The 25727-nt window shown below is 37.0% G+C and overlaps 1 protein-coding gene across 4 annotated transcripts in view; it reads right to left on the reverse strand.

Moving 5' to 3' along the window:
* The window catches only part of CLOCK (clock circadian regulator), a 127633-nt gene extending 104402 nt beyond the window's left edge, over positions 1-23231 (reverse strand). For 2 of the 4 annotated variants that reach the window (XM_049630492.1, XM_049630488.1), the window contains exons 1-2: positions 22965-23231; positions 21569-21647 (exon numbers count right to left, since the gene is read on the reverse strand). The gene's annotated coding sequence lies outside the window, so the exon portion shown is untranslated. Of the gene's footprint in view, positions 1-8463; positions 12979-21568; positions 21648-22665; positions 22855-22964 lie in introns of those variants that run through there. The other 2 variants (XM_049630489.1, XM_049630490.1) reach the window with 2 other exon arrangements.
* Positions 23232-25727: the final 2496 nt, after the last annotated feature.

A 25727-nucleotide genomic window follows, 5' to 3' on the forward strand; every position in this document is an offset into this window, starting at 1 on the left:
GACACTTGTGGTTCACATTATATTTCTATTGGACAATGCTGGTTTGGACCTGGAGCGCTATTTTTCTCTTTGCATTCATCTGTTGATTTGTCAAAGAGACGTGAAATATCTTCCACTGTCATTTTTCCTCTCTTCACCACTTTGGACAGAAATGAAAATTTCTGAATTCTCAACTGCATTCAGTGAAAACTAAAAGGGAACCTACAAACATGGTGTGTCTCCAAGGTTCCTTTATAACTTGTTGAAATATGATGCAATAACTTGGGTAATGTAAAAAAATTAAAAACTGAAAAACTGGCACAACAGTGACAATTCCCCCCCCCCCCATATCCTATCATCCCATGTGATTCCATCATTCTTCTGTTTTCATATCCTCTTTTTAGGGAAGATGGAAATAACTAATGAGTCATGAGGAAATAAAATATTTAAATGTAAATGAATACAAGATAGAGTAAGTTTTATTCAATTTAAAAACAGTAAATTTTGCCTTTGTTCTTTGGAAGACCTCAAAGAAAGAATAACACTCTGGAAATACTAGTCCTTACAAATAGCTAGAAATGCTAAAAAAAAAAAAAAAAAATAAAGGATAATACTAAAGCCAATGGATATTAACAGTATGTACACTAAGGGCTAATCAAAAATTGGTAAATAAAAAAATTAATAATGCACTCTTCTTGCCTATCCTATCAAACTGTATCTCAAGGAAGGCAAAGAGACCTAGTTGATGAGAGTTAGTCCTTCCAAGAATTTCAGCTAATAAGAACAAAAGAAATGAATTACATAGATGGGCAATAATCATCAATAGATGTTAAAACCATTAGGAGAAAAAGTAATAGTGAATTTCACAATATATGACAATGTCACCATCTGTATGCACTAATCAAGCTTAGCATCTCCAAAAGTGAGAAAACCAGATATTATGTACCTCCTGATGTAACATGTAATACTCAGTACTTATGTGTCAAATATTCTTGTTGAAAAAGAATCAAAATAGGATCAAACCTTTAGATCATATATTCTTAACTGGAACAATATCACACCCAAGAGGTAAAAAGATCTTAAACAGTAAGTTAAAACAGTTTCTTATCCTCCAAAGCACAACACTATGATCTGTCCCCTGGGTCTCAGGAAGTAGACAATGAAGTAAAAAAATTTCTAAAAAGGCTCTTTAAGGGGACAATAATGAAAGAAAACAAAAAGTTAGATCAAACTTCTAGTTTACATTAATACTGGAAGGGAATAAGTAAAATGACATCAGGAAAAAGCAATGAGACAAATCCAGAATGGGAAATATTCTATAGAACAACTGATCCAGTTCCTTCAACATGGAGGGGGGAAAAAGATAACAGCAGGGGAAGTGGGGGTCCATCAATTTTTCTAAAATTTAAAAGGACTTAAAGCCTTCAGTTTTAGAAATATACTCAGAAATACTTACAGATCAATGACATGTGGCATAGGCTTCAAAACAATATTAGGAAAGGATGAGTAAGAGTATAGATGAAAAAAGACTCAGTTATTAAAGCTGGGTGACAGATGGAAGTTCATTATTCTATTGTTCTATAGTTTAAAATCTTCCATTGAAACAAAATCATGAGTTACTTGAGAAAGATTCTGCTTAAGGAATTAGAGCAGAACTACAAACATACAATGGAAAATAGGAGCTAGAAAAACAACTAAATAAGTATACCAATTAACCCTGGAAGAACCAGATTATTTAGGGTACAGAAGAAAACTCAAAAACAAAACAAAATATCGAGACACTCCTGAAGAAACTGCATTGCATGAAACAAAACCAGGATGCTATATATTTAGCAAACAGTAATACAGATTTCTACACCAAGAACTGTTATAAATGCTATACAAATACAAACTCCTTTATCACATCAAGCAACCTAAGATTATTAAGTGGTGGAGCTGGGATCTAAACCCACACAGTCTGGCATTCTGGTTCTATTGCATAAGCCTGGAACTACTATACCATGTTGCTTTTTGAAATGATACAAGCAGAAAATAAGCTACTGTAATATTAACAATGTACTTACAGACATTCACAGAAAGGCAGAAACATATAGTTGAAGGCATCTATCAGAATACATAATAAAAAAAAAAGAGAGAAAACATGAGAAGAGATAAATGACATAAAATCAATCCAAAAAGCCAGCATTCTGCTGGTGGGCATTTCAAAATGGGAGAACACAGAAAAACCAAGAAATATTACCAAATCATAATAAAAGAACATTTCCCATACGGAAAGGAAGACACATGCATTTCAACCACAAAGGGCCTACCAACTCGAGAGTCCAGAAAGAACAAAAAATAACTCATACCAAGACAAATAACTAGAAGAGTCCAAACTAGAAAGATAAGATACTAAAGCTTCCAAGCAGAGAAGGAAGGAGTGTAAGTCACAGAGTAACATCAGACTTAGCATCTTGACCCAAACAAAACAGAGCAAAACCCTTAAGTTCTGATGGAAATTAATCTGAATCTAAATTTCTACACGCTGCCAAACTATCAAGCAATAATGAGCAGGCCAAAGCCATTTTCAGACAGCAAGAATTTGGAACCTTGTACACTGGGATTAATCATAAGCACCTTGTGTATTGAAGTTAATTTAGGACACATTCCAGCCAAAAGACAGAGAATGCCATAAAAGAGACATATGTGGAATCTAAGAAAGAGTAAATCTAACCCAGAAATGCAGGAACATCTCTGAATGGTAAGACATACAGGCTTCCAAACCTATCAAGACTGAAGCAGGAAGGAGGAGGGCTCTAAAAGGGGTGTCTCCAGGAAAACTAGAGATTCTACCTAACAAATAATATATATTATGATTCAAGTATGAAACATCTGAGGAAATGTAAAGGTATCTTTTTCTCCATCAAGGAAAAAGGCAATTAAAGACCATAATGGTGGAAGATGAACAATATAAAGCAAACTAGTAAGAATATAAAGTCAGAATATAAAGCAAACTAGTAGTATGATTTTGAAAAACTTACTAATTCTAAGATCAGCAACCTAACCTTGATATCAAATTTTTTTTAACTAAAAAATAATTTTTTTTAACGTTTCTTTATTTTTAAGAGATGGACAGAGAGACAGAGTATGAGTGGGGGAAGGGCAGGGAGAGGGAGATACAGAATCCAAAGCAGGCTTCAGGACCCGAGCTGTCAGCACAGAGCCCAATGCGGGGCTTGAACTCCTGAACCATGAGATCATAACCTGAGCCCAAGTCAGACGCTTAACTAACTGAGCCATCCAGGCGCCCCTGATATCAAATATTTTATTTTTTGAGTTCCATTAGAATCATGACCTTGGACCCACTGAGAACAAAAAATAACCCTAGCTCAATGATTAACTGCAGTTGATTGTGTTTAGCTTTTAAAATCAACCTACTGACAAGCCTAAATATGTTAATTCTTGTTACAGAACAGAATGAGATTGTTCATCATACACCTACTCAAATATTAAGAAAAATAGGAATGGAAATGAAGGAGCAGAAGACACAAGATGGAGAAAAGGATAAAAGTCCTGGTGTTTTTTTTTTTTTTTTTAATTTTAAGCAATCTCTACACTCAACATGGGCTCAAACTTACAACCCCAAAATTAAGAGTCACATGCCCTACCAAATGAGCCAGCCAGGCACCCCAAAAGTCCTAGTGTTATCTTACATAACAGGGATTTAAAATACAACATTTGCCCCCCCCCCCCCCCCCCCCCCCCCCCGCCCCCCCACCCCCCCCATTTTCCTCTCAAAAAAAGCGGGTAAAAAAAAAAACCCCCCCCCCCCCCCCCCCCCCCCAGGCTCAGTCAGTCAAGTGTCCAACTTCAGCTTAGGCCATGATCTCATGGTTCATGGGTTTGGACCCCGTGTCGGGCTCTGTGCTGACAGCTCAAAGCCTGCTTCAGATCCTATTTTTCTCTCTCTTTCTGCCCCTCCCCCGTTCTCTAAAAAAAAAAAAAAAAAAAAAACATTAAAAATAAATAAAATGCAATTATCTAAGAAATTCAAATATTTTAAAGTTGCAAAAATATTAATATAAGAATGAAATATAATTAAGTTTTAAGCTTTGGAATACAGAGAGAAAAGAGATTACAGACAGTATAAGCTAAATCCTCATCTTTTTCAGCAGGAATTCAAGAGACATAAATTAAAGTTAATTAATCAAGGTGCACCTGAGTGGCTCAGTCAGTTAAGCATCCGACTTTGGCTCAGGTCATGATCTCACTTGAGTCCTGCATCAGTCTCTGGACTGACAGCTCAGAGCCTGGAGCCTGCTGTGGATTCTGTGTCTCCCTCTCTCTCTCTACCTTTCCCCTGCTCAAGCTCTCTCTCTCCCTCTCTCTCAAAGATAAGTAAACATTTTTTAAAAATTTTTTAATAAAAAAATAAGGTTATTAATCAAGAAATGAAAGCAGGTCCCAAAGGAAGAAAAACCCAGGACCAGATGGCTTCACAGGAAATTCTCTAAAACATTTAAAAAATTAACACCAATCTTTCTCAAAGTGTTCCAAAGAATTAAAGAGGAGGGAACATTTCCAAACTCATTCTATGAGGTACCAGTACCCAGATACCAAAACCAGAAAAAGACACAACAAGAAAACTACAGAGCAATATCCCTGATGAACAGTGATGCAAAAATCCTCAACACAATACTAAGAAACCAAATTCAACAGCACATTAAAAAGGATTATGTGGTATGTATACCTAGAATGCAAGGATGGTTCAAAATATGAAAATCTATCAATGTAATATACCACATTAAGAGAATGAGGGGGAAAAACACATGATCATCTCAACTGATGCAGAAAAAGCATCCAACAAAATTCAACACCATTTCCCAATAAAAACACTCAATAAGCTAGGAAGAGAACTACCTCAACACAATAAAAACCTTGTATGAAATGTCCACAACTAACATCAATCATAATCAACAATGGAAAACTGAAAGCTTTTCTTCTAAGTTTAGGAACAAGGCAAGGATGCCCACTCTCATCACTTCTACTCAACACACTGCTGAAAGTCCTAGCTAGAGCAATTATTAGGCAAGAAAAATAACATTTCCTCTTTCATTTCTGATTTAGAGTCTTCCTTTTTCTTAGTCTAGCTAAAGTTCTATCAATTTTATCTTTTCAAAAAACCAGCTATTAGTTTCATTCATCTTTTATATTGTTGTCTTAGTCTCTGTTTCATTTACCTCTGCTCTCATTTTTGTTTTCTTCCTTCTGCCAACTTTAGCCTTAGTATGTTCTTTTTCTAATTCCTTGAAGTGTAGTTAATTGTTTGTCTTTCTTTGTTCTTAATCTAGGTATTTATTGCTAAAAACTTCCCACTTAAAACTGCTTTTGCTACATCCCATGTGTTTTGGTACCTCGTGTTCCCATTTTTGTTTAAGCGATAGTTTACTCTTGAACACAGATTTGAACTGCACAGGTCCACTTACACATGGGTTTTTATTTTTGTTTTTTGATAAATACAGTACTATAAATTTTCCCTATGATTTTAATAACATTTTCTCTCTAGCTTACTTTATTATAAGGATATAATATATAATACACAAAACATACAAAATATGTTTCAATCAACTGATTATGTTATTAGTAAGGCTTCCTTCCGGTCAACAGCAGACTATTAGTAATGTTTTTAGGAAGTCAAAAGTTATCCATGTGGTACACCTGAGTAGCTCAGTCAGTTAAGCATTCAACTCTTGATTTCTAGCTCCACATGGGCATGGAGCCTGCGTAAAGATTCTTTCCATTTGTGCTGGCTCAAGAAAAAAGAAAAGAAAAGAAAAGAAAAGAAAAGGGAAAAGAGAAAAGAAAAGAAAAGAAAAGAAAAGAAAAGAAAAGAAAAGAAGGAAAGAAAGAAAGAAAGAAAGAAAAGAGGGAAAAAAGTTACATGTGGATTTTTGACTCCCACACTGTTCAAGGGTCAACTCTATTTTGATTTCCCTTTTATGTTCTTTAACCCATTGACTATTCAGGTAGGTGTTATTTAATTTCCACAGAACTGTGAATTTTCCAGTTGTCCTCCTGTTGTTTCTAGTTTCAAAACCCTATTTGATATGAAATTTGGAAAAGATATTTGATATGAAATCAATCTTCTTACGTTTGCTAAGGCTTATTTTGTGACTTAAGATATGCTCTATCCTAAAGAGTGTTCCATGTACACTTGGGGAAAATGTGTATTCTGCTGCTGCTGAGTGGAATGTTCTATTCTATGTATAAGGTATATTTCATGTTTAGTGTTTACTTAGTTTCTGTCAAGATGATCCATCCACTGTTGAAAGTGGGGTATCAAAATCCCCTACTATTATTGTATTGCTGTCTATTTCTCCCTTAATTATATGTTATTTTCTTAAAATTTTTAGATACTCCATTGTTGGGTGCATATATATTTATAATTATTACATACTCTTAATAAATCAACTCCTTTTTCATTTTAGGACTCTGTCTCTTGATATAGTTTTTGACTTAAAATCTACTTTGTTTGCTATTAAGTATAGCTACTCCTGCTCTCTTTGGTTTCCATGTGCATAGATAATCTTTTTCCATCCCTTCAATTTGAGCCTACATGTGTCCTTGAAGCCAAAGTGAGTCTTTCATAGGCATCATATAGTTGGGTCTTGTTTTTTAATCCAGTCAGCCACTCTATGCCTTTTGACAAGTAAATTTAATCCATTTGTATTTAAAGTAATTATTGACAGTTAAGAACTTACTAATGTCTATAGTTGCACCAAAAACCATAAAATACCTAGGAATAAATCTAACCAAAGAGGTGAAAAATCTATACAGTGAAAACTATAGAAAGGCTGATGAAAGAAATTGAAGAAGACACAAAGAAATGGAAAAAGATTCCATACTCCTGGATAGGAAGAATATTGTTAAAATGTCGATACTACCCAAAGCAATCTATGTATTCAACGCGATCCTTATCAAAGTAACACCAGCATTCTTCACAGGGCTAGAACAAATAATCCTAAAATTTGTATGGAACCAGAAAAGACCCCGAATACCAAACCAATCTTGAAAAAGAAAACCAAAGCAGGAGGCATCACAATCCCAGACTTCAAGCTATACTACAAAGCCGTAATCATCAAGACAGTATGGTACTGGCACAAGAACAGACACTCAGATCAATGGAATAGAATAGAGAACTCAGAAATGGACCCATAAATGTATGGGCAACTAATCTTTGACAAAGCAGGAAAGAATATCCAATGGAATAAAGACAGTCTCTTCAGCAAGTGATGCTGGGAAAACTGGACAGCAACATGCAGAAGAATGAACCTGGAGCACTTTCTTACACGATACACAAAAATAAACTCAAAATGGATGAAAGACCTCAATGTAAGACAGGAAGCCATCAAAATCCTCGAGGAGAAAGCAAGCAAAAACCTCTTTGATCTTGGCTGCAGCAACTTCTTACTCAACACTTCTCCAGAGGCAAGGGAAACAAAAGCAAAAATGAACTACTGGGACCTCATCAAAATAAAAAGCTTCTGCACAGCGAAGGAAACAATCAGCAAAACTAAAAGGCAACCGACAGAATGGGAGAAGATATTTGCCAATGACATATCAGATAAAGGGTTAGTATCTATCTATCTATCTATCTATCTATATATATATATACACACATACACACATACACACACGCTGGAGTATTACTCAGCAATCAAAAAGAATGAACTCTTGCCATCTGCAACTACGTGGATGGAACAGGAGGGTATTATGCTAAGTGAAATTAGTCAGAGAAAAGACAAAAATCATATGACTTCACTCATATGAGGACTTTAAGAGACAAAACAGATGAACATAAGGGAAGGGAAGCAAAAATCATATAAAAACAGGGAGGGGGACAAAACAAAAGAGACTCATAAATATGGAGAACTGAGGGTTGCTGGAGGGGTTGTGGGAGGGTGGATGGGCTAAATGGGTAAGGGGCATTAAGGAATCTACTGAAATTATTACTTCACTATATACTAATTTGGATGTAAATTTTAAAAAATAAAAAATAAAGTTAAATCAAAAAAAAAAAAACTTACTAATGTCACCTTATTATTTTCTGGCTGTTTTGTGTAGCCCCTTCATTCCTTTCTTCCTCTTTTGCTGTCTTTCTTTGTGAACTGATTTTCTATAGTGGTATGCTTTGATTCCCTTCTCTTTATCTTCTGTGAATCTACTGCAGGTTTTACTTTGTGGTTGCCATGAGGCTTACACAAAACATTTTATGGGCATTAACAGTCTATATTAAACTAACAACTTCAATCACATACGAAAATTTTATTCTTTTATGCCCCCTCCCATACTTTATTTTCGATGTTGTAATTTACTTTTTATATATCCATATAAATTGTTGCAGCTATAGTTTTTAATAATTTTGGCCTTTAAGCCTTTATACTAGTTAAGTGATTCACACACATTACATTATAAGAATACTCTGAATTTTGACTGTATACTTACCTTTACCAGTATGTTCTATAATTTCATATAATTTTACGTTACTAAGTAGCATCTTTTCATTTCAGCTTGAAGAATTCCTCTCAGCATTTCTTGTAAGTCAGGTCTAGTGGTGATAAACTCTCTCAACTTTTGTCTGTTTGGGAAAGTCTTTACCTCTCTTTCAACCCTGAAAAACAATTTTGTGGGGTAAAGTTTTCTTGATTGGCAGTTTTTTCCTTTCAGCACTTTGGATATATCTTTACATGTTCTCCTGACCTGCAAAGTTTCTGCTGAGAAATCTGATGATAGCCTTATGGGGGTTCCCTTATATGGGAATTTTTTTTTTTCTCTTGATGCTTCTAAACTTTCATGTTTGACTTTAGACAGTTTTATTATAATGTCTTGGAGAATATGATTTTGGTTTGAAATTTTGGGGTGATCTATTATTAGTTTCATGAACTTAGATGGCCAAATCTCTCCCTAGATTTGGGAAGTTCTTAGCCATTATTTCTTTAAAAATTAGACTTCTCCTTTCTCCCTCTCTTACTCTGGGACTTCAATAATTCATAGTTCAATAGTACCTTGTCATTCCATAGGCTTTCTTCACTCTTTTTCATTCTCCTTTACTTTTTTTTTTTAATGTTTATTTATTCTTGAAAGAGAGACAGAGCACGAGCAGGGGAGGAGCAGAGAGAGCCACCCAGGTGCCCCATCATTCTCCTTTACTTTTACTCTGCTGATTACATATCAAATGACCTGTCTTCTAATTCTTTCTTCTGCTTGGTTGAGTCTGCTATTGAATCTACTAAAATCTTCAGTTCAATCATTGTGTTCTTCAACTGTAGGATGTATTTGAATGGTTTCTATTTCTTTGAATTTCTTTTTGATAATTTGCTGTGTAATGCTACTCCTCTAAGGGTTTATATTTAATCCCTATATGTTTAATTTTTTTTTCTTCACGTGTAAAGCTTACTTGAATTGTCAAACTACAATATACTGACAACTGCAGAGGGTCAGGCTGTAAAAACTGGCTTAGCCAGTCTACCTGGGAAACTGGGAATCTACTACAATACTCATTCAACAAATGACACTGTATACTAGTCTGCCTATATGCTTTCAAGTAATATTCTCAGATTATAGGGCAAAACTTCTTTTATCTTTACCCTAACCCTTTCCTGTATTTCCTCTCTCATGGTGACTTCATAAAAAGATGTAATAATATATTTTGAAAAATTATAGTTGTGAATAAATCATGCAGTACAAAGTGGTATCTTGAATAATAAGCAGTACCTTAATTATTTTAGTAAAAACTTTGTACGAATGTCACTCCTTACTATTGTTTAAAATATTCCCTAGAAACTCCAAAAGAGAAAAAGTCTTTGAAATAGATCATAAATCTAAATCTTTAGAGGCTATGAGTACATATTTTGATTTTTATTTCCTGGCCCATTTAAGTAGTGCTTTTGTTGTTTGAAAGGTATTTAACTTTTTTTTTTTAACTTTTACTTATTTTTGAGACAGGGAGAGAATGCACGTGAGCAGGGGAGGGACAGAGAAAGAGGGGGATGGAGGATCTGAAGCAGGCTCTATGCTGACAGCAGAGAGCCAGATGAGGGGCTTGAACTCACAAACCGTGAGATCATGACCTGAGCTGCAGTCAGATGCTTAACTGACTGAGCCACCCAGGCACCCCTAAAAGGTATACATATACATGATTTTTAAAAAATAGTACAAAAAGGCAGCATAATGGAAAGGCAGCATGCCCAACTGTCCCTACCTGCAGTCCTACTCCCTAGAAACTATCACTTTCATCTATTTTTTATATTTCACTTACTTTTATATTTATCTTCATAATTATACATAACATGTTCCTGTCTTTATTTCTTGAGTAGCATCAAATTACCTATTGACTCCTCGTTATGAAAGAGGATTTAGTTCACTTATATTATCTTCAATCTGCATTTTTTTCTCCTCATTCCAAAGGCAATCAATCCTATTGGGCATTTCTATGTGGCATGTGAAACTAAGAACTGAATTTAAATTTGCTTAAGCATCCGACTCTTGACTTCAGGCTCAGGTCATGATCTCACAGTTCACAGGTTCCAGCCCTCACGGCGCTGATCGTGTGGACCCTGCTGGGGATTCTCTCTCTCTCTTCCCCTTCCCCCACTTGTACACACGCTCTCTAAATAAATAAACTTAAAAAAATTTTAACGACTTCTACTTAAATAGCCAGATGTAGCTAGTAGCTACCATACAAGATGGGGAGAGCTCATCATTCCTATCTTTCAGAGTGTGTGTTTTTTTTTTAACATGCTAGTCATTTTTTAAAGTTTGTATGTATTTACTTTGAGAGAGAGCGGGCACATGCACACAGGGGAAGGGCAGACTGAGAGGGAAAGAGAGAATCCTAAGCAGGTTCTGCACTGTCAGCACAGAGCTTGACACAGGGCTTGAATTCACAAACCATGAGATCATGACCTGTGTAGAAATCAAGAGTTAGACACTTAACCAATGGAGTCACCCAGGGGCCCCTAAAGTTTTCTTTACAATCTAGTAACAATCAATTTTTGTACATATCCTATAGGTGCTTGAAAAGAAGTTATGGTCTCTATTTCCAAGGTAGAATTCAGTTATCCATCAAATTTTGTTTATTAATTGGAGTATTTAGATGTTCTACAGCCTTAAGATTTTGTTCACTTGATACACTATGGTCTAAAACCCATTAATGTCTTCTGCCAGTATGGATTTTGTGAATAAATGTCTAGTATGTTTTTTGCCTTTTGAATATTATTTTTTAAATTATTTTTAACAGATATTTGGTACTTCATTATAAAATGAACTTTACAGAATACTCATCTTTTTGTTGCTTAATTCCATCCTCTCTTTATATCTTACAGATAGTTCTGTTACTTTTACCAAGGTTTTTATTATTGTACTATAGACATCTTTACCATCATATCCACATATAATGAACTTAGTCCTCTATTTCCTTTCTTGGGGGGGGGGGGGGGGCAGAGAGAGAGAGGGAAAGAATCCCAAGCAGGCTTGGCACTGCCAATGTGGAGCCTGATGTGGGGCTTGAAGTCACGAACCATTAGATCATGACCTGAGCCAAAATCAAGAGTCAGATGCTTAACTGACTGAGCCACCAAGGTACCCAAGTCCTCTATTTCTTCACATTTTACCTGTAAGTTCTCTACTACAAGCTATAATACAATGTGTTTATTTTTCCTCCTCCCTTTATCATCACTAGATTTCAACAAAACACATTATCTTTCTTAACTGTTTACCTTTCTGCAGTTAGGTATACTTCTATTACTACACTTACTGATTTTATATGCTACTGACTCCCAGCTATCACACAAGAAGCAATTAGCTTACTTAGCACACTTACTCAAGCTCCCACATTCTTCTCCCTTTTCCTTCTGAAATCGTTTGTTTCATTATTCATATATGTAGCAGACTAAGGTCTGCTCAAATACTGACTTATCAATGAAGACTTCTTTGTCCACACAATTTAAAACTGTAAACCCTGCCCTACCTCCCTCATATTCATATACTACAACCCCTTATAGCCCGATTTGTTTTACTCCAAAAGTAATAATGACCATCTAACATATTTACTAGTTTCTCATCTAGCTTCCTCCAGTTGGAATATAAACTCCCCAAGGGCAGGGTTTTTTGCCTACTTTGTTCACTGGTATAACACAGGAACTAGAACAGTACCTAGCATACCTAGATGCTCAATAAGTACTTGCTGAATAAACAGGATAAAATCCACCACTAAAAGTATATTTAAAAAACTATAAAAGCAATGTTGAGAGAAATGAAGGCCTAAATGAAAAGAGAGGTTATACTGTGTTTGTGGATCAAAAGACTTGGCATTAACAGGTGCCTGGGTGGCTCAGTCGGTTAAGCATCCGACTTTGGCTCAGGTCATGATCTCGCAGTCCATGAGTTCGAGCCCCGCGTCGGGCTCTGTGCTGACAGCTCAGAGCCTGGAGCCTGTTTCAGATTCTGTGTCTCCCTCTCTCTCTGACCTTCCCCTGTTCATGCTCTGTCTCTGTCTCAAAAATAAATAAACGTTAAAAAAATTTTTTTTTAAAGACTCGGCATTAAGAGGTCAGTTCTCTCTAAAATGATCTGTGGGTTCAATGTAATCACAATCCCAGTAGCCATTTTTACAGAGGGACCAAGTTAATCTTAAAATTCATATGAAATTAAAGGAATCCAAAAAAAAAACAATTTTGAAAAAGAAGCAGTGTTAGAGAATTTCCATTACTAGAAAAGCTACAATAATCAAGACATTAAGATACTGATATAAGGACAGACCTATAGTTCACTACATAAAACAGATTTCATAAAGACCCACTTACTTATGGTTAGTTGCTTTCTGACAAAAGCAGAAAGATAACTCTGTGGAGAAAGGATGACCTTTTCTCAACAAATGCTGCTGTTAACAACTGTGTATCTATGTGAGGGGAAAATTTTTTTGAAGAATCTCAACCCTTTCTTCATCCCATATATAAAAATTACTTTGAAATAAATCATAAACACAAAAGCTAAAACTATAAAACTTCTGTTAAGAAAACATGAGAAAAAGTCTGAGGCAGATAAATATTTCTTAGAACACAAAAAATGTGAATCATAAAAGAATTGATAAATTGTATTTAATCAAAATTTAAAACTTTTCAAAGACATCATTAGGAAAACAAAGGAAGGCATGGGGCGCCTGGGTGAATCAGGTGGTTAAGCACCAACTTCTGCTCAGGTCATGATCTCATTGTTCCTGAGTTCAAGCCCTGTGTCAAGCTCTGTTCCGACAGCTCAGAGCCTGCTTCAGATTCTTGTGTGCGCGCACGCACGCTCTCTCTCAAAAACAAACATTAAAAAAATCTTTTAATAAAAATGAAAATAAATATCTTAGCCAGACCGATCAAGTGGAAAAAAAGACAGATTACCAAAATCAAAAATGATACTGAATCTCTACAGATTGTATATTTACTTCACTATAGATTCTACAGATATTTAAAGGGTAACAACTCATAAACAACTTTATCAATAAATTTCACAACACAGATGAAATGGACAAGTTCCTTCAGAAACTTAGCATGCACTTGAAGAGACAGAAACATACAACCATGTAACCAATAACCAACAGAAAAACAAACAATATAAGCAGACCAGTCTATGATGCAGATATTGGAACCAACAGATAAGCATTTAAATAACTATCAATATACTCAGGAGAACTGGAGTATTAAAAATCTTTAAAACAGGATTAAATTGATGTTCTAGCACTCAAAATTACAATATAAAATTAAGACTATAATAGATCAGTTTCAACAAAAGAGAAAACAGTTTGACTAATGAAAGAAGGGTCAATAGAAGATACCTAAAGTGAAGTACAGAGAAAAAAATATTTAAGAGATGTGTGGAAAATGATCATTGACTTGTCACATGTTTAAATTAGAATCTGAAAAGGGGAACAGAATATTTGAAGAGGAATAACAGAACATCCTCAAACAAAAAGGCATCAAGCTACTAATTCAAAAAGGGATATGAACATAAAACAAAACACTTCTAAAGAAAAGCATATCTCAACATATTATAGTCAAACAACTAAAAATCTAATACAAAAGAGAAAGTCTTGAAAGTAGTCAAAGAAAAATAAAAGACACATTATTGTCAGCAAGACTATAAGGTGATAATTACCTTCAATAAGACTGGCAGCTGACTTCAACAAAAAGCCAAAAGACAAGAAAACATTTTTTTAATGAAGAAAAAAATAACTACCAACTTAGAATTCTACACTCAGTAAAAAATATTCTTCAAAATACAATGTGAAATTAAGATGGTCTCAAATAAAACTGAAAAAAAAATCACCATCAGTAGGTAGACCAGTATTAAAATATATACTAAAAGAAGTTCTTCAGACAGAAGGAAAATAATCCCAGACAGAAACATACAAAGGCAGGTAGAAAGAGACCTGGAAAGGGTAAATATTAACAAAAACTGTCTAAAATCATACCAATAATGCTTTCTGGAGTTTAAAATATGTACAAATAAAATGCAGAATAATAACAATGCAAAAAGGTTGGAGTAGGAGTTAAAGTGTAAGAAACTGGCATTATTGGGGAATGGTAGTAGTAGTAATCTATACTATACTAATAAGTATACTTGTTATAATCTCTGGAATAACAATGAAAGATACAGTGAAAGAATACATAAGTCAGGAGCAAACAGTGGGAAAAACAGAATAAAAATAATTTGATTAACTCAAAAGAAAGCAAAACAGAAGGGATAAAAAGGAATGCAAAGTAGATGATTCAAAGTCAAAGTTGATGGTAGTGGCAAACTTAGGAGTAAAAAAGTAAATGAACTAATACTGAAACTAAAAGACTAACACTTGATTAAATTAATGATAATCTGCATTTATTCACAAGACATCCATAAAATATGAAAAAAACTGTTTACAAATATTTCACTTACTATAAAATTATACATACACACAAATGCCTCAGAAAATGCTAGGAAAAAAAATTTAACTGGGCTTATCCCTGAGATTTTAGGTGATTTTTTCCCATCAGAGATTTTCTTTGTAGTTTTTGACACTTTAACTCTTTTCAAGGAGCAAGACTCATTTTTTATAAAAACTGCAATACTTTTCAAAAGAAAAAAAAAATCAGTTTACAAAATGTAATGATCAGCTCCAACAAAATAAAACAGGCTTACAGAAAAAGAATGTGATCACGTCTAAAAAGCAGCAGAACATATAAACTTATTTCACACAATAAACTCTAATCTTAAAACTAAAAAACCTTTATAATTACAAATATATATCATCACCGTTTCTGATGGAGACAAAAATTAATCAGATAAGAGTTGGAAATGGCTCTTCTCATCAACTAACGATTCCCTCATTTCTCTTCTTGCGTCTAATAAATATCTGTGAATTTTCTATTATACTATATTACACGTTAAAGTTACAAAATAAAGTAGAAGTCCTAATATTTTTCACTTTAATTTGTGGGCTATTTCCTAAATAACTTTTTCTAATATTATCTCAACTAAAATTTAGGTTTCAACATAAAAGAAAACTAGTCATCAGTTTCATGAACCAAAATTTGCCAAAGGACTTCCAAGAAATATACAATAAATACCGTGCATCTTGGAAGCATGCTCTAGTAACTGTTTTATTACTGTAAATCACATAAAAAGATCAAGTACTCCCAAAATCTCCATATAAAAACAAAACTCTAAGCAACTTATTTAAATACATTTAAACTGGGAGTCAAAAGAAAGGTAAGAGCCATGTCTGGTACACATTTTGAAAATAACAAAAGGAGAATAACTGCTAACATTTATTGGCCACTTAACTTTGTTCTAAGTAATTTGCATGTACTGTCTCATTTAATCCTCACATATTAAAAACTAGTAAAATCTTCCTTTCAGAGATGAGAAATTGAGGTAACATCTGCCCAAGGTTATACAACCATCTAACAGTAAAGCCAGGATTTGAATGCCAAACAGGCTAGCTCTAGAGCCTGTGTTCTTAATCACTACATCATTCTATCAATATAAGTAATTAAGACCTTGTTAAAGTAGTATGCTGTTATTAAGTTTCAGGCAATAAACAAGCTTTACTTAGAATAAACCAGATATTTTAACCATCTGATCATGTCACTGAGAATAAATACATGAAATAATACCTAAAAACTTCCTAGCTTTTTTTCTGCCTAAAAGGCAGTCCCTATTAAAAGTATATTCATAAAAATCCGAGAAACTTCCAAAAATAGACACCAGAAGGCACACTAAAAACTACTCGATTAAACTGTAAGATTTTATCCATTTTCTCTTGAAAGTAGTTTAACTTAGTTTTTCCCAACTTAAACTGGAAGATACAGATACCTAGAAGTAGAATAAAATGTCACAGAAATCCTACATAAAGCTAATGTCAATTTTTGGGAGGATAAAGAATTCTTTCTTGGTATTTAGATTTTCCTTTTAAGGAAGTGTTTTGGAGCAATCAAAAAACCTTTCTGTTGAATTTCATTTTTTTTTAATGTTTATTTATTTTTGAGAGAGTGCGAGCGGGAGAGGGCCAGAGAGAGGGGGACAGAGGATCTGAAGTGGGCTCTGCACTGACAGACTGTCAGCAGGGAGCCCAATGTAGGGCTCGAACTCACAAACCTCAAGATCATGACCTGAGCCAAAGTCGGTTGCTCAATCGAGTCACACAGGTGCCCCTGTTGAACTTCATTTTAATTGTGTGTACTGACTGCTTCACAGATCCCCACCCTACTTAGAAGGCTTGTTCAAGAACACTACTATCCAAATGATTTATGCTCATAAAAAGTTAACTTACTACAGTTCAGTAAAACACACTTTAGAAATAAAGTATAGATTCACTTCATTATAGGTCATTATTAATTTATTATATACTTATGGAACATTTTTTTCAACAAAAGCACAAAAGTTTGGTTTATCCCGGATATTAATACAAATTCAGTATCAGTCTACTTAAATTCTAATTCAAGAGTGACACATTATTTTAAAAATTGATAACTTAAGTGTCCATGCGAAAAGATCAGTAAATTATTACACAAACCTAGAGGAGAGTACTCCACAGCCATTAAAAATAATCACATTGTAGAAAACTACCGACATAAAAATAAAAATGTTCAGGATTCATTGTTAAGTGAATAGAATAATTTGCACTACAGGGGCTCTTGGGTGGCTCAGTTGGTAAAGCGTCAGACCAGGCTCAGATTGTGATCTCACTGTCCCCAGTGTCAGTCTCCATGCACAGCAAGGAGCCTGCTTAGGATGGATTTCCACCCCACCTCCCCCGCCACCCCACCTCCTTCCAGGCAGGCTTTCCCTCAAAATAAAGAAATAAATAAATAAACATGGGGGGGGGAGAATATGCACTACAGTAGATGCATTATGAGCCCATTTTGTAAACATGAAGTGTCTTCAAGTACACATATATTTATATAATTGCTAAAAAAATGAAGCAAGAAACTATTCCAGAAGGTTAACAATGGCACCTCTTTGTAGTGGGATTTCCAGTAATATTTTAAAAATTTAGTTCATGCTTTTTCCTGTTTCCCAAATTTTCTACGTTAGGGATGTGCTATTTTCATAACTGGGGGGAAGAGATTTAAAAAGAGACAAAGGCAACTATTTACATTTAAGCCATGATTTAATACAAATAATAAACTCTAAATTAGGCATATGGTTTAACCCTTACTAATAAAACCCCCATCTGTGGTTGGTTTTGTTTGTTTTCAAATACAAAACCTCTTAAGGTGAACCAACCTGTGTTTTCATTTTCCACTATTCTGAATGAGAATTAAAAACTTAAGTACCTGACTAAATATGAACTCTTTGAAAAATATGGGAATTCCTGTTTTACTATTTGACCATATAAATGTAAAAATTAAAATATTTCTGAAAAACAAAGTAAGCCACATCCTAAGCAGTATACTGTAGGTCAAAAACAATTCATAAATATTTAATTTTTACAAGTGATTTCTTTATGGAGACTTCTAAGACTTAAAATAATAAGCAGAATTACATCTTTGTAAAATACACACCAAAGATACATTAACAACTCAATAACTGACACTATACTTATGAGGATGAATTTAGGTAATTTAACATTTGTATAACTAATAACATGGAGAAAAACTGGAAACTCCTATCCATCTAATTCACAAAAGTTGTTAACAGAGCTATAAAAATGACTAACAAATGGCTGTAAAGCAACCTATAAATATAAATGTCATTATAATAATTACAGTCAACTTGTAAGAAATTGCTCTGACACTTTATAAGTAATTCATACAATTGCATCTAGAATTTTAGACTTGGTAAAAGAGAAAATGCAATCTTTACTAGTACAAGGCCTATTAGAAACTACACATAAAAAAACTTACTTTATGCCTCTGCAAAGAACTGGAAGGAAATAGACACAAACAACAAAAGGTAATACTGCTATAATGTGGAACTTTGATTTTTCACAAGGTTGTTGTTTGCTTTCACAGTTTAAAATATTTGCAGCAAATATTTAACTGACACAGCAGTAGGAGTAAAACTGTGGGAGAGAAGGTATATTAAATATGTGCTTTCAGGAAAGGAAATAAGGTAAGAAACAATTTACTTTTATTACTAACATCTCCCGACATATTAGATGGTAGATAATAGTTAACTGACAGAACCAAATCTCCTAATATTTCTAACAATCCTGAAATCTCAAAGACGCTATAATTATCAAATTAAACATCAAATGGCTCTTTCCTGTGGACTAGTGTAAAAACAAAAAAGCAACTATCAATTAGTCTTACAAACGTCTGCTGCAACAATGCAACTTAACTCCTTACTTGCTTACTCTTTAAAAGCTTAAGATTTGAGCTTTCTCAGTCTATCCTTCCTATCCTTTCTTAATTATTTAAAAGGATGAGATATAAACTCTCCCTCTAAATCCCATACCTGCAAAAACAAAAGGCTGGAAACAGTCTCACCCTTTTAAACCTCATGTATATTTTTCTTCTGGAATCGATCATTTCTATCTTGTGTCATAATCCTTATGTACATGCTCTTTTAACTATACTAGACATCAGACCCACAGGGAGCAGGGTCAATGTACTGAATCTTTCTATGTATCTCACATAGCTTAGTAAACACTAAATAGTAAAGATTTAGTCTTGATTCATACTCTGAACTTTCTGCACACTCTATCACCTGAAAAGAATTATTAGAAAGGTAGTGTTCTCTTGCAGAAGGAAATAGGAGGTGGGTGGAGGTATGCATACTCCTTGTCTGCTGTCAGGTAAGTACAAACCAGACTAAAAGGCCTGTTCTCCTCCTTTCCCTCTCAAAGGCTAGATTCCAGCCAAGTCAATCAGTGTCCCTTAGTTAAGGACAGAGTTTACCTATCTTCACTTCAAAGGACCTGGAAAGGTTCATGTAACCTAGGGAGTTTCTTGTCTGCAAGAACAGAAGAATAAAATCAAAGTTTAACCTGTGAGCTACTGACCAGGTCAAAACCCAAAGAAAACCCTAAAATGTAGACTCTAAAGAGTCCTATAAAACCCAGGAAACCCAACTCTTTCAGATAAATACAATCTACACCAGATAAAGCTCACATCAGCAGGACCTTACTGCAAACTGTAAATGCACCCCAAGCTGACTGACCCCTCACAAATGAAAAGAGGAGTATGTTCTAAGAGGTATATACCATGTCAGTTAAACTTTCTGACATACTCCAAGTCATATCCCTGTCCTGTGGGTAGTACAGAACCCAATGTAGAGGGCTAAGATTTTCAATATTAAAAAGTCTAGGTTTATAAATGCACAGAAAAAGATAGAGAAGGTTATACAACAGTGTTAATAGCAATTATCTCTGGGGAGGGACGTGAAATAAAACCATAAGTGTGCAAAGGAAGTTTCCACTTATATACATATTGTATTGTTTTCATGATCATCAATTTACTTCCATAATTTTAAAAACAAAATTAAGTAAAATTTGGAAATGTGATTCTATTTTTTTCAAAAAGGATTAACAGACCTACATGGAATTCAAAAGAAAAATAAATGCCATTTTGCAGAAGTCTGGCTACTAGATACCTACAAATCAAACAGAAATAATACAATTATCTTATCCTACAAAATAAAAAGGAATACTGGTTACATAACAAAAATGCCGACAGTAACTGTCACCCACTACTCAACATTCACTACTTTGATTATACACTATTAGCCACCAGAGGGAGTTTCAGTACCCTCCCCTCAAAAATTACATCCACTCTAACAAAGCCCTTTTGCAATTGTAACCTAGTTAAAAAGGTTAGGTTGGCAGTTAAAAAAAAAAAATCTTAATTTTTATAGCAATCCATAAATCATAAAAAGTTTTTACTTTATTGCTCTAATAGAATGCTGCCCCTCAAATATATTTTAATTTTTCGTAAGAACTATATAAACAAATTTCAGAAATCGAGGTTCATGTCTGCTTTCCTTAAGAGAAAAAAAGTTTCCCAGTCTGAAAAGCAAACTACCTGGAAAATCAAGTCTATTTTCATTGTAATGAGGTGTTCATATTCTCCAATTATCACAACTTTTGAGTTTTAAAAAAAGTGAAATTTTATACAACTATGATTCCCGAAAAAACAGGGAGACATAAAGCTGTACTCTGAAAACAGCATAATCCAGCCATAATGCCCAATGTAAATACCATTATATATTTTAGCTAAGCAAAATATAACTAAATATCTTTAGTTAGTCTGTGACTTTAGCATCTTAAAAATTAAAGTAGAAAGAGCCAAACTTATCCTAAATTTTCTTTCAATGTTAGTTCATTTTTCTAAGAAATATAAAGGGAAATCATACTGAAAATGGTCAAAACCACAACAAGCAATAGAACAGAAACAGGCAGACAGACAAAACCCACATAGCAAATTATTCTGAGAAGAGGATTTTGGTTTAATCTAGTTTATGAATCTGTAACACAGCCACCAAGAGTTTTAAATACAAAGACACATACAGTGTGCCTCTCATTTCCCACCTCCCTTCTTCAGGTTACCGGCCCCCGCCCCCCCTTATTTCTTCTCCAGTATCTTCCCAGTTTCTTTATAATGGAAGAGCAAACATAAGTATATATTCTTATTCCTTCCCCACACCTTAACACATAAAGTAACACATTATTCACACTGTCCTACACCTTTTTGTGGGGGGTGGGGAGGGACTTTTTCCCACTCTATAACATCTTTTGGAGATCTTTCCATGCCAGGGCACAAAAAGCTTCCTCATTCTTTCTCTCATAACTGATCATGACTAGTTCTACCACAACTTTCATCTGTCTTCTTCTGGCTAACCTTTAATGACATTCTGTTCATTCAACTACATAATACCTGAGTTAGTTTCCTTCCCCCAACAAAATTTTACAACAAACCAGATTTGAGGTTCCCAAGGGATAGCTTTCAAGAAGCCAATTCGTTAGCTAAATTATATCCTTTTAAAACGTTTGTTTTTGAAGCAGGTGAAGGAACAAACACTCCACAATTCTTTATCCCTAAAAATAAAGCTACAAATTAGAATGCAATCTTCCAAGTGAAATTACCTTTTTTTTGATCTGGGGGACCAGCATAATAGTCATATCAACAATGACTGTAAAACTTTCTTCTTGTGCTTTTCTTTCACTGTAAAAAAAAAAAAAAAAAAAAATCAATGTTTTCAAGGCTAATAAGCCTTGAAGTCCTTTAGCCCGGTATCCTAATAGCAAGAAACAACCACTGATTCGATCTTTCATCCGCCAGGTCAGAGGCCGAGCCATTTATCTTACTGGATCCTGCTCACTATTATCATCAACAGGACGACTTCTACACCAGCGAAAACACTCTGAAGAATGTAAGCTCTGCAGCGTTACGTGTTGGAAATTACACACCGGGGGCCAGAGCGCAGGACCAGCTACACACAGACTACAGCTTCTCGGGCGGAAAGGGATCTAGAACAGCCAGCTGCGGTGGTGACAAGGCGCGGGAGGCGCGGGGAGGCGCGGGGAGGCGCGGGTCGGCAGAAGACCTGGCGCAGCGCCTCGAGCGCCCGAACCCGCGCCGTTGCCCGAGCCGGACGCGCGGAGCCGCGCGCTCCCCGGGAACCGAGCCCCGGAACCACGACCACTAACGGAACCAGCCCACGGGCGGCGGCCGCCGCTCGGACTGCGGACCGCGGCGCGCGGGCCGGCAGGGCGGGGGTTCCCCGGAGGAGCTGGCCGCCCCGGCGCCCCATTGGGCGCCGCTCCAAACGTGCCCGAGTTGTGACAGGAATAAAGTGGGTCACAAGGCCTAGCGGGTCCCCAGCGAAAGCCCTCTCTGCACCGCATCTCCGGCTTTCCCGGCCGCTCTGCCGCTGCAATCGGCCCCAGCCCCGGGGCGCGCTCTAGCCACCTGGCCCCACCGTGCACCCCAATCCCGCCCCTGCCCCGCAGGTAACCCCAGCAGCCCAGAGGGCCCCTCAGCTAGGGTGCGACTCCACCCCAACTCCCGGGAAAAGGCACACTAGGGCGATAAGCAAAACTTGGGCTTTAGCTCCCGCCTTCCCCTCCCTTGGCCGCCGCCCCCCCGGCCACACACACACACACACACACACACGCACACGCACACACACACACGCACACACACACCGCCCCCCGCTCCCTCCCCTTCCCCGCGCTCTCACCGTGTAGCTTGCGGCGGCTCCGGCTTCTTCCCTCCCCCACCCTGGAGTCTGGCTGCGGTGACTCGGAACCACTAACCCGGCAGCGTCCAGGAGACACCGCGGCTCCAGCACAAGCAGCACCTGGGGTTGTGAGTAGCGCCCCCCCACCCACCTCCAAAAAATTCACCGCTACTGCCGCCCGCTCCTCCCCCTCCCTTCTCCTCCCCTCCTCCACCGGCACTAGGAGCACGCATGCGCCGCCGAGGCAAGCCTACCGACGGACTTCAGGCCCCGGGCCCACCCGGTGGGACGCCACTCACCAAGAGCGCGCACGCGTCGGCGGCCAGATTTCCTTCGCGCTCTCACTCTCGGGGGTTTCCTTTTTAAGCCGGTAGCCGCAAACCTAGTCTGTGATTGCGCTCCCTGCCAGCGCATGCGTCGTCAGTGACCCTCGCGGGCTCCGACCGCCGGCGCTCTGAGTTTGCCCCTCCCCTCACTCTCCCTTTCCCCGGCGCAACTCGGTGCGCATGCGACTTGCCCCGTTAGGCAGCGCCGAGCCGCGGAGGGGATCCCGGGCGCCGAGGAGACTCCGGCTCCCTTGAGCCGTGCGTCTGCGCCGTCCGCGGAGGGAGACCGGTATTTCCTCGGCGCCCCCTACTCCGCACTCGTTACTGGAAAGCCGGGGAGGCGGGGCCTGGTCGGATCGGGGGAATCGTTGGCATTAGGTCCGGGCGGCTTTGGTTTTCGCCTATGGCAGGGAGCGAGGAGGAGGAGGAGGAGGTGGAGGGAGAGCTTCTTGCTGGATGAGGCATCCGGGGGTGCAAAAGGGGACCCTCTCCCTTTTAAAAAGCAAATCACTTTGCCAACAACGCCAGGGAAGATTTTCCGGGTGTTGGCAGGCGGAAGACTTTTTTCATTCACCAGCGGCATCACTCGTGTTTCCTCTCTTGGGGCTGGGAGAGGTTGTTTGCGAAGGTGGATGGACATCCAGAGACATCTTTTTCTTCTCTCTGGAAGGAGCAAGGCTCGTGTTTCTTATTGGTGGGTGGGCCTGCGGAGACCGGATATTTGCCAGTGGCTGGAGGAGGGAGGTAAAAGAAGGTCAAGATGTGTTCCTTCGGAGTTTTTCACCTGGCCTTAAAAACCTGGTGACAGTATAATGGCAGATGAGGGATGAAGCAGTGAGGATACACCAGGACCTAATCTGCACGGCTTTCCTTATTAGAAAAGCATGTGAATACTTCCTACTTACTTTAGGGGAAATTACTTCCATTGATGCTTACAACACACTTGGTCCATATGGGAAAGCACGTTTCAGTAGTTGTCAATGATTGGAAAAGAAGTCTTTACAGCCCTAATTCCTAGTATTTTTCATGTTTTAGTGAATGTCTTTTGGATTTGCAATAGAAACCATCTTCTTGTTTCAAAATTGCTCCCTTCAAGGTAACATTCATCTCAGTAAGCATTTATGATTCTTGCCATATGCTCACAGAAAAAGAACATCAAAATTGGGGAACTTATCCCTGATCCTTCACCTGAGGATTTTAACCACTCCATCATATAGCAGACATTTTTGCCTGTTAAATATTCATTTTCTATTCCAATAATTCCTCTTGGAGAACTATTCACTCAGTCCGTTATGGCTGGGGCAGTGAAGGAAGGAAGGAAGGAAGCCAGTGAAGGAAGCATATTTGAGTTGATCTTCTGCCTTAGGCTGGAGTTACCAAGTAGGGTGCTCTCTCTGCCAATGGATTTAAATCTGGAAAAATGAAGGCCTGAAGCCATCTTTCCACTCATGGATTATTCTAAGAAAGAAGGCAACGTGGAAAAAAGCGGATTCAAAGATGGAGATTTGGCCTTGTTAGCATTTAATGCCCTGAACCCAACGTGGGCCAGATAACTGGAAATTTCAGTTAAATTAGTTCTTTCATGTGTCTGTTTTATTGCTTAAACTAGTGAGAGGTTTTCTGTCACTTGCTATCATGAATCCTAAAGGATGCTGGTAGTAGGTGAGCAGGCAAGGTTAATAATATGGATAAGGTAGGTTGCAGCCAGACCAGAGGGTTTGCATGCTTCCCCTATGACATGGATGTTTATATTCTAGAGAAAGTGATCCCTCCTCAGATTCTACCTCATCTAGAACTCCTATCTTCAAAAACACCTTTGCCCTTTTAATGGTTCCATTATACTCTTAGTCACTAGTATCAAATCATGTTCATCTTTGACTCCTTCCTCTCTCATTTTCTGTATTTAATCATTTACCAAGACCAATTGATAATCCTCTGTTTTTTTCTGCTCAGTCCTCTGTCACTGCTTGAACATTTCCCCAGTTCAGTTCACAGTTTATCTGTTCTCCCCATATTCTCTCCAAGAAGAAAACTGAATCAGATATTTCTAATAACTTTTCCAACTTCTAGATTCTACTTTTCCCTAAGAAAAATCCTGCTTCATAGTTTCACAGATCCTAAACAACAATTTATGTAATTTAAATATTCTGTTAATTCTTTCTCATATACCTTGCTATTACTTAAACAGCATTTCCAGCACCCTTTCCAACTGATTCTCCTAGTTGATGTCTTGATAGAGACAATATAATTTAGTTGTTAAGAGTACAAAATTGGAAACTAAAACTGCTGGATTGAAATCCCAACCCACCACTTAATATCTACATGACTTTGAGCAAGTTATTTCTCTGTTCTTCACATTCCTCATCTGTAAAATGAGGATAGTAGCAAACCTGTCTCATGGGATAATTGAGATACAGAAAATAGATGTAAGGGTGTGTGTGTGTGTGTAATAGTACCTGGTACATAAGAGATCCCATGTAAGCATTGGCTATTACAAATGATACTCCCTTCTGTATGATTCTTACATCTCTTGCTCAAGTTCTCCCCCTAGTTCTTGGGTCCCATCAGTTACAAAGTCCTGTCTATCCTTTCATTGGCATTCCTAGTTTCACCACCATAGTTTAAGGTAAACTGGAACACAGGAAATTTAAGATATGCATGATAGGGAATATAAGAAAAGTTTGTGGCATTTTTTTAAAAGAAATCTCCATGGGTTAGCCAATTTCTAATATTGTT

Source organism: Panthera uncia, chromosome B1 (genome assembly GCF_023721935.1).
Source record: "Panthera uncia isolate 11264 chromosome B1, Puncia_PCG_1.0, whole genome shotgun sequence".
Lineage (NCBI taxonomy): Eukaryota > Metazoa > Chordata > Mammalia > Carnivora > Felidae > Panthera > Panthera uncia.